Genomic DNA, 8,748 nt, shown 5'->3' with positions numbered 1-8,748 from the left:
GAGGCTAAACCTGTAGCAATGAATTACATAAAGGAATGTCATACTAGGATATGGTCAAGAAGCCAATTCTGTACCATTTGCAAGGTTGATTATGTAACCAATAATTTGGCAGAGTGTTTCAACAATTGGGTTAATAAGTACAAGGGGTTGAATTTAGATGACTTGATGGACAAGATCAAGCAACTTATTATGGACAAGTGGGATGTTAGAAGAACAATCTCTCAAAAGATTGGAGGGATAATTCTGCCACACATCGTGAAGGATTTAAAGGAGCAAAGCTCTAACTTGGATATGGAACTGTAGAGGAGTGGGGATATTCTTGGTGAGGTGTCTGTAAAGGGTGGTAGTGGCTTCAAATGTGTAGTCAAACTAGCTGAACGAACTTGTACTTGTAGAAAATGGCAAGTCTCAGGCATTCCACTACAAGAGCTACAGACATTTTTGGCGGTCAGGAACCGCCGAAAATAAGGCCTTTGCCGCCGAAAATAAGCTGTTTTCGGCGGCCTTAGGCTTATTTTCGGCGGTTCCTGGCCGCCGGAAAAAATTAGCCGAAAATAAGGCCATATTTTTCGGCGGCCATAGGCTAGCCGCCGAAAACAAGCTATTTTCGGCCTCCACCACAGCCAGCCGCCGAAAATAACAATTAATTTTCGGCGGCCCTTTGACAGCCGCCGAAAATAAACAGGTGCCAAAAATAGTATTTGCTATTTTCGGCGGCCAGGTGAGGCCGCCGAAAATTATCAATTTGAGAGCAAAAAAATTGAAAAAAATGCAAAAATAACAGAAAATTCATACAATATCCACAATACAGAAATATTAAATACACAATTCACAAATAGTCCACAACATAAAATTGGAGTCCATACAAACATAGAGTCCACAAATAGTCCATACAAACATAAAGTCCACAAATAGTCCATAAAAACATAAAGTCCACAAATAGTCCATTACAACGCACAATGCGGCACAAAGCTAACTCCATCACATATCAGGGTCGTTGGAGTTGTGTCCACTACCTCCAGAAGCGAAAAACTCGTTGACGAAGTCATGTAACGGGTTTGGATTTTAAAGAAAAAAGAAGACATTAATAACGGCATTGGTTACATGTATGACCACTATTCAAACAAATTGTTTCTCAAACTAACCTCTCCTGGAGTTGCTCCCTCCCCTGCATAAGCTACTCCTGGTGCTGGTATGACCGGTGGTGGCGTGTTGTGGCCCATGACCCCGGATCACTATAAAATCAAGTTTAATAAAGATTTAAAATTAGGTTGATACTGTAGGAAACGGGTGACGCCTAAGAGGGGGGGGTGAATTAGGACTTCTAAAACTTTTACTAAACTAGGCCACAATTAAATCCCTAGAGCAAAACCTATGCAAATAATCAAAACTAGAATGTGCAAACTCGGTTTTGTCTAAGTGTTGCTATCTCTACCGCAAAGGCTAAGTTTCAATCTACACTAAATAAGTATGACAATAAGATTGAAACTTAAATGCTTAATATAAATGCGGAATGTAAAGAGCTAAGTAGAGAAGCAAACTCTCGTGGATGACGCCGGTATTTTTACCGAGGTATCCGGAACCACGCAAGGTTCCGACTAATCCTCGTTGGTGCCCCTACGCAAAGGGAAGCCCATGCGAGGGCCAAGCACCACGGTCGAGTAACTCCGTAGAGAGCCACGGGCCTTCTCCACGCGCAAGTGGTGCTCCGCTTCCGGCTCCTCTCGGACGCTCCCCGCCGTCTCCACTATCGAGCTTCCGGCCGAAACGCCGCGGGCCTCGTTCCCTCCGGTACACGGTGGCGGCCGTGACACAAACGCGGTTGTCACGGTCTCGCAAGACTCTCGCCCCACTCGGTACAATTACAACGACTCACACAAGAGCCGAGGGGTTGTGTGGTTTTACAAAACTCACTCAACTAACTAGGGTTCACCTAGAGCAAGCGCTAAAGCGGTCTAACTAACCTAAGCACTTCGCAAAGCACCTACGCTAATCACCGAGTGATTCTATTAAGCACTTGGTTGTTTGAGCTCTTGGAAATATGCACTATGTGTCTTGGTATGTTGCTTGGGCTCCCACACCTTCAAATGGTTGATTGGATGAAGTATATATAGGCCCCAACTCAACTAGCCGTTGAAAAGCAGGCTGCTGCAAGGTGGCACACCGGACAGTCCTGTCAGCCAACGGTGCGCCAACTGTGTGCCAACAGTGCGCCAACGGTGAGCCAACGGTGCGCCAACGGTGCGCCAACAGTGTGCCAACACTGTGCACCCAACGGCTAGTTCTGACACACCGGACAGTCCTGTCAGCCAACGGTGCGCCAACTGTGTGCCAACAGTGCGCCAACGGTGAGCCAACGGTGCGCCAACAGTGCGCCAACGTTGTGCAGCCAACGGCTAGTTCTGACACACCGGACAGTCCGGTGCACCGGACAGTGAATAGTGCATGTCCGGTGCACACCGGACAGTCCGGTGCCTCCTCTCAGAAAACTCTGTTGGATGTCCTGTGCGCCAACTGTGTGCCACCGGTGAGCCAACTGTGTGCCACCGGTGCGCCAACTGTGCGCCACCGGTGAGCCAACTGTGTGCCACCGGTGCGCCAACTGTGTGCCACCGGTGAGCCAACTGTGTGCCACCGGTGCGCCAGCTGACAGCCCATCTTCTAGGTCTTCGCTGATTTCTTCGGGCTTCTTTTGTTCTTGAGTATTGGACTCTTATGCATCTTTTTATGTCTTCTTTTGAGGTGTTGCATCCTCATTGCCTTGGTCCAATTCTCTTCGCATCCTATGAACTATAATTATAAACACTAGCAAACATATTAGTCCACAAGTTGTGTTAATCATCAAACACCAAAACTCAATTAGCCAAATGGCCCGGGGTCCATTTTCCTTACAATCTCCCCCTTTTTGGTGATTGATGACAACACAACCAAAGCAAGCAAATAATACAAGTATTTGAATTAAAATGTGCAATCTACTTGCTAAGATGCATGATTGTCCCCACAATGTGATATTATGGACTTAAGCCTCCCCTAACTCCATAATTCACTTACTTCCTATTTTTGGACCAAATAACCAAAACCACTTGAAAAGCCATTTGTAGATATAAAATTTTAAATTGGTGGTGTTTGGTGTTTGATAAAGTTTTCATTGCTTTGGTCCCTAAACTTCTCCCCCTTTGGCATCAACCACCGAAAAGGAAGACATTAAAAGCATGTAGAAAGTAAATAAGAGCTTGCCCTCAACAAGAATTGTATCAAATGATATCACTAGAAGGATATTAAAATAAACCATATGAATGATACCAGTTGAAAGGAACTCCCCCTAAATGAGTGTTCTCTTTAGAAAGAAGTTTCTCCCCCTTTTTTAGAGATGAAGAAATACTCCCCCTGACAGAGATCCTCTACTTAGGAAAAAGCATGTGAAAATTAGAGGTGCAAGACATGATTTGAAAAGACTAACTTCCCTTATGCATAGGTAACAGAATATGAGTTAACCACTTATGCATTTTTAGCAACATGGAAGTATATGATATGAAATATAGTCTAATCAAATATTGGAGAAGACATGTAAATGATACTAGATGCAGTCTCAAAAGATACCGATTGAAATTCAATGGCGAGCTTGAGAGACATGAGAGTTCTTGGAGATTTTGCAGTGGAAGATTGTTGTCTTTCTCCGGGGACTTCATTTTCCTTACAATGAGACTATCACATGAAATAGACTTGAAAAGGTGTTAGTCTCAAAGTGTTAGATTATAGAGTAACCTCCCCCTAAAGGTGTGCATATAAGTTTTGAATACTTGTAGGAGACATGCACTTTGATTTGATATCAAGAGGGGCAAATTATCCATAATCCAAACTTTGGCACATATAAGTTAAATGATACACTTTGTAGAAATCAAAATTTTCAATTGATGCATCATTTACTATGGAGGGATATAAAAGCTATGTGCCGTGCTTTAACTAAACATTTTAAGCCATGTAGGTTTGCTTAAGTATATGAATTTAAAAACTAGCAATCCTGCCATATGATTTACCTAGTATGCATGATTTTGAACAAAAGTACATAAAAAATGTAATACTAGGCAAGAAAGGTAAACTAGATAAAAGATAAATAGATACGCATATCTAAAAACGAGAAATACAATAAAACTAGTTACCTTAGTCATGGGTGGGAAATTTGGGTCCAAAATTTTCACTAACCCACTTGGCAATAAACTTGATCCAATATGATGTATCCCATGATATACATCCCAATTTAGCCAAGTCTCCAAATTTCCCGAGGACCTTCGGTCCACTCACTTCCCTTTCGGGATCCAAACCTTCTTGATGCTTTTCATGGTTGAAATTATCTCCTTTGGCACCCAGATGCGTTTGGCCCCCTTTCCTTTGTTGGCTTGCTTGTTGGCCTTGATTGCTATCACCTTTTCGTTATTTTTCTTCTTGATCAAATATGGTGTAGCGTCCTTTTTGTTCACCTTTTTGATGTAGGTGTTTGAGATTTTGCTTGATGGCTTTTGCTTGAGCTTTTGTCTTTGTTTATCCCCGGTCATCGCCTTGCATTGGAAAGACTTGTGGCCTTCCTTGTGGCATAGCCTACAAATCACAGTTTCTCCCTCCATAGGCTTGTTCACTCCCGCAGTGGTGTTATCCTGTGGAGGTTGGATTTGTTTGGCTTTGCCTTTCTTGTCATACAAAGCCTTGCCAAGGCGAGCCACTTCTTGCTTTAATTGTTCATTTTCCTTTGCAACCTCATCCGTACATGTCTCTACAACAATATTCTCAACAACGACTTGGTTGCAGGGGTTAGAATCATCAATTAAATCAAAGCAGGAAGTAGAAGCATCTTTCTTAATTATTTCAGGTATTTCAACTAAAGATGCTGCTGGGGTGCTACCAATGTTTTCTAGCTTAGTAGTTAGCTCATTGTTGTGTATGCTAAGAATTTCCATTTTCTCTAGCAAATTTTCAATAGCTTCTTGGGAGCTAGCTAACTTAGCCTTAAGTTTTTCATTCTTTTTAATAAGGCTATCATCGGTAGCAGTGGATGGAGCACTAGATTCTAATAGCTCAATTTTAGTTGATAGCTCACTATTTAAGTTTGCAAAAGTTTCAAATTTTTTTAGCAAACCTTTGTAATCATTTTGAGAGCAAACCAACTTATTTTTCAAAGCTTTAAGTTGAGCTTTTTGCTTAGTGCAAATATCCTGGAAAAATTCTACGGCTTCCGCAAGCTCATCTAGAGAGGGCTTTCCCTCACCTTCATCATCACTAGAGGATGGAATGCTTTTGTTACCTCTTGCCATAAGGCATTTGTGTGATGACCGTGATGATCGTGACGAGGACCGGTGGCTGCGCGTCCTTGGAGGTTCATCTTCACTTGAAGAATCATCCCAAGTTCTAACACTTGTTAGCGCCTTGCCTTTGCTCCTCTCCTTTTTGGGCTTGGCCATATTTGGACAGTTGTCCCTGAAGTGGCCCTTCTCCCCACATGCGAAGCATCCTCTCTTCCTTTGCTTTTTCCTGTCAATGTTAAAGAGAAGATCCTCGACCTGCAGGGGCACACCCATTAGATTAATCTTGCGGATCATCCTCATTACCTTTCCGACGCGTCGGATTGTTTCTTCGTCCTCGGAGGATGATGTGCATGGTTGATTATCTTCATCATCATCACTTTCTTCTTCTTCCTCTTCTTCACTTGAGGAACTTGGAGTGGGAGCCTTCTTTTTGCCCTTCCTTTCATCACATGCAAAAGCATATGGCCTTGAGGAAGTTGGCTCCTCTCCCCGACTCATTTTTCGCGACATCTCAAAGGCTGCAATTTTCCCAATCACAATGGTCGGGGTCATGTTGCTCAAATCCTCCATGTTGTGAAGGATGGTGATGATGCTCCCATATCTTTGTTGTGGTAGCAGGGAGATAATCTTCCTCACAATGTCCGCATCACCTAGCTTATTAATGCCAATAGAATTGAGCTCATTGATAATTAGATTCAAACGAGAATACATGTCTCTTACAAGCTCATCATCTTTCATAGCAAAAGAATTATACTCATTCAAGACTAGGCAATGTTTTTGCTCACGGACATTGGATGTGCCATCATGGAGCTCATGCAGTTTTAGCCAAATCTCATTAGCAGTTCTCAAGGTAAATACTTGATTAAAAATATCCATGCTGAGAGATTCATACAAGCAATTTTTGGCTCTAGCATTTAAATGAATTTCTTTTTCCTCACTCGTGGTGGGTTTCTCGGGATTCTTGAGAGGTTTCATCCCGTCACGAGTGACTCTCCAAACACCTAGATCAACGGCCTCTAGGTAACAAGCCATTCTAGCACTATAATATGGGAAGTTAGTGCCGTCGAAGTGTGGTGGCCTATGGGTATCCATCCCTTCCTCTAAAAAGCGTCGGCTCTTTTTAGCGGTGAAGCTAAAGCGTTTCAAATGAGCCAAACCGGGCTTTGATACCACTTGTAGGAAACGGGTGACGCCTAAGAGGGGGGGGGGGTGAATTAGGACTTCTAAAACTTTTACTAAACTAGGCCATAATTAAATCCCTAGAGCAAAACCTATGCAAATAATCAAAACTAGAATGTGCAAACTCGGTTTTGTCTAAGTGTTGCTATCTCTACCGCAAAGGCTAAGTTTCAATCTACACTAAATAAGTATGACAATAAGATTGAAACTTAAATGCTTAATATAAATGCGGAATGTAAAGAGCTAAGTAGAGAAGCAAACTCTCGTGGATGACGCCGGTATTTTTACCGAGGTATCCGGAACCATGCAAGGTTCCGACTAATCCTCGTTGGTGCCCCTACGCAAAGGGAAGCCCATGCGAGGGCCAAGCACCACGGTCGAGTAACTCCGTAGAGAGCCACGGGCCTTCTCCACGCGCAAGTGGTGCTCCGCTTCCGGCTCCTCTCGGACGCTCCCCGCCGTCTCCACTATCGAGCTTCCGGGCGAAACGCCGCGGGCCTCGTTCCCTCCGGTACACGGTGGCGGCCGTGACACAAACGCGGTTGTCACGGTCTCGCAAGACTCTCGCCCCACTCGGTACAATTACAACGACTCACACAAGAGCCGAGGGGTTGTGTGGTTTTACAAAACTCACTCAACTAACTAGGGTTCACCTAGAGCAAGCGCTAAAGCGGTCTAACTAACCTAAGCACTTCGCAAAGCACCTACGCTAATCACCGAGTGATTCTATTAAGCACTTGGGTGTTTGAGCTCTTGGAAATATGCACTATGTGTCTTGGTATGTTGCTTGGGCTCCCACACCTTCAAATGGTTGATTGGATGAAGTATATATAGGCCCCAACTCAACTAGCCGTTGAAAAGCAGGCTGCTGCAAGGTGGCACACCGGACAGTCCTGTCAGCCAACGGTGCGCCAACTGTGTGCCAACAGTGCGCCAACGGTGAGCCAACGGTGCGCCAACGGTGCGCCAACAGTGTGCCAACGCTGTGCACCCAACGGCTAGTTCTGACACACCGGACAGTCCTGTCAGCCAACGGTGCGCCAACTGTGTGCCAACAGTGCGCCAACGGTGAGCCAACGGTGCGCCAACAGTGCGCTAACGTTGTGCAGCCAACGGCTAGTTCTGACACACCGGACAGTCCGGTGCACCGGACAGTGAATAGTGCATGTCCGGTGCACACCGGACAGTCCGGTGCCTCCTCTCAGAAAACTCTGTTGGATGTCCTGTGCGCCAACTGTGTGCCACCGGTGAGCCAACTGTGTGCCACCGGTGCGCCAACTGTGCGCCACCGGTGAGCCAACTGTGTGCCACCGGTGCGCCAACTGTGTGCCACCGGTGAGCCAACTGTGTGCCACCGGTGCGCCAGCTGACAGCCCATCTTCTAGGTCTTCGCTGATTTCTTCGGGCTTCTTTTGTTCTTGAGTATTGGACTCTTATGCATCTTTTTATGTCTTCTTTTGAGGTGTTGCATCCTCATTGCCTTGGTCCAATTCTCTTCGCATCCTATGAACTATAATTATAAACACTAGCAAACATATTAGTCCACAAGTTGTGTTAATCATCAAACACCAAAACTCAATTAGCCAAATGGCCCGGGGTCCATTTTCCTTACAGATACAAACGATAAGTCTTAACTAAATTGAAGCACCTGAGGTGGAGGTGGAGGTGGCGGAGCATGTAATCTCCACTGAGGCATCGGCAGCTGAAACTGAGGGAAAACAAATGGTTGCTGTCGTGCCTGCTGTGGAAACCAAGACTGTTGCAAATATAATATGTTAGTTATAGAACCAATATCGAGTGTGTTGAGAAGAAATAAGACACTCACGTTCATTGCTTGTTGGGCCTGTACGTTGTAAGCAGCCATGTACTCTGATTGCTCTTTGAGGAATGCCATTTGTTGTTGCCACAGCTCTTCACGAAACTTTTCCTGCTGCTCCCTCATAGCGTCCTCCATGCTAGATACAGAGCGACGACTACGGCTGCTACTACCACAACCCGCCTGCGACGAAGAACCGCCACGAGAACGCAACTCCGTCGAATCGATAACACCGGTAAACATAGAATATCTTGAAAAACAAGAAAATTAGCTATTCGGTCATAGTTCCAATATTATTGAAAAAAATTCATAAGTTCATACCGTCCATGCGCCTTGCCTCCAATAGAATGCACAACTTCAGCGTCGATAGTAGGCACTCCTCGCCAATCGTAGTCTTCTCCATACTTCCTAACCATCTCCTATCCGTATGTCTCCTGCAATACAATATGAAGGTTC

At 44.7% G+C, this 8,748-nt stretch overlaps 1 long non-coding RNA gene across 1 annotated transcript; it reads right to left on the bottom strand.

Annotated features, from left to right (window-relative positions):
• Positions 1-1,198: 1,198 nt before the first annotated feature.
• On the bottom strand, positions 1,199-8,404 carry LOC103653095 (uncharacterized). The gene is made up of 3 exons (XR_565247.4): positions 8,302-8,404; positions 8,125-8,232; positions 1,199-1,235 (listed from the first exon to the last, which is right to left on the bottom strand). It is a non-coding gene; the product is annotated as an uncharacterized lncRNA (long non-coding RNA).
• Between the last annotated feature and the right edge of the window lie 344 nt (positions 8,405-8,748).

Source organism: Zea mays, chromosome 4 (assembly GCF_902167145.1).
Source record: "Zea mays cultivar B73 chromosome 4, Zm-B73-REFERENCE-NAM-5.0, whole genome shotgun sequence".
NCBI lineage: Eukaryota > Viridiplantae > Streptophyta > Magnoliopsida > Poales > Poaceae > Zea > Zea mays.
This window is presented reverse-complemented; position numbering and strand designations above follow the sequence as displayed.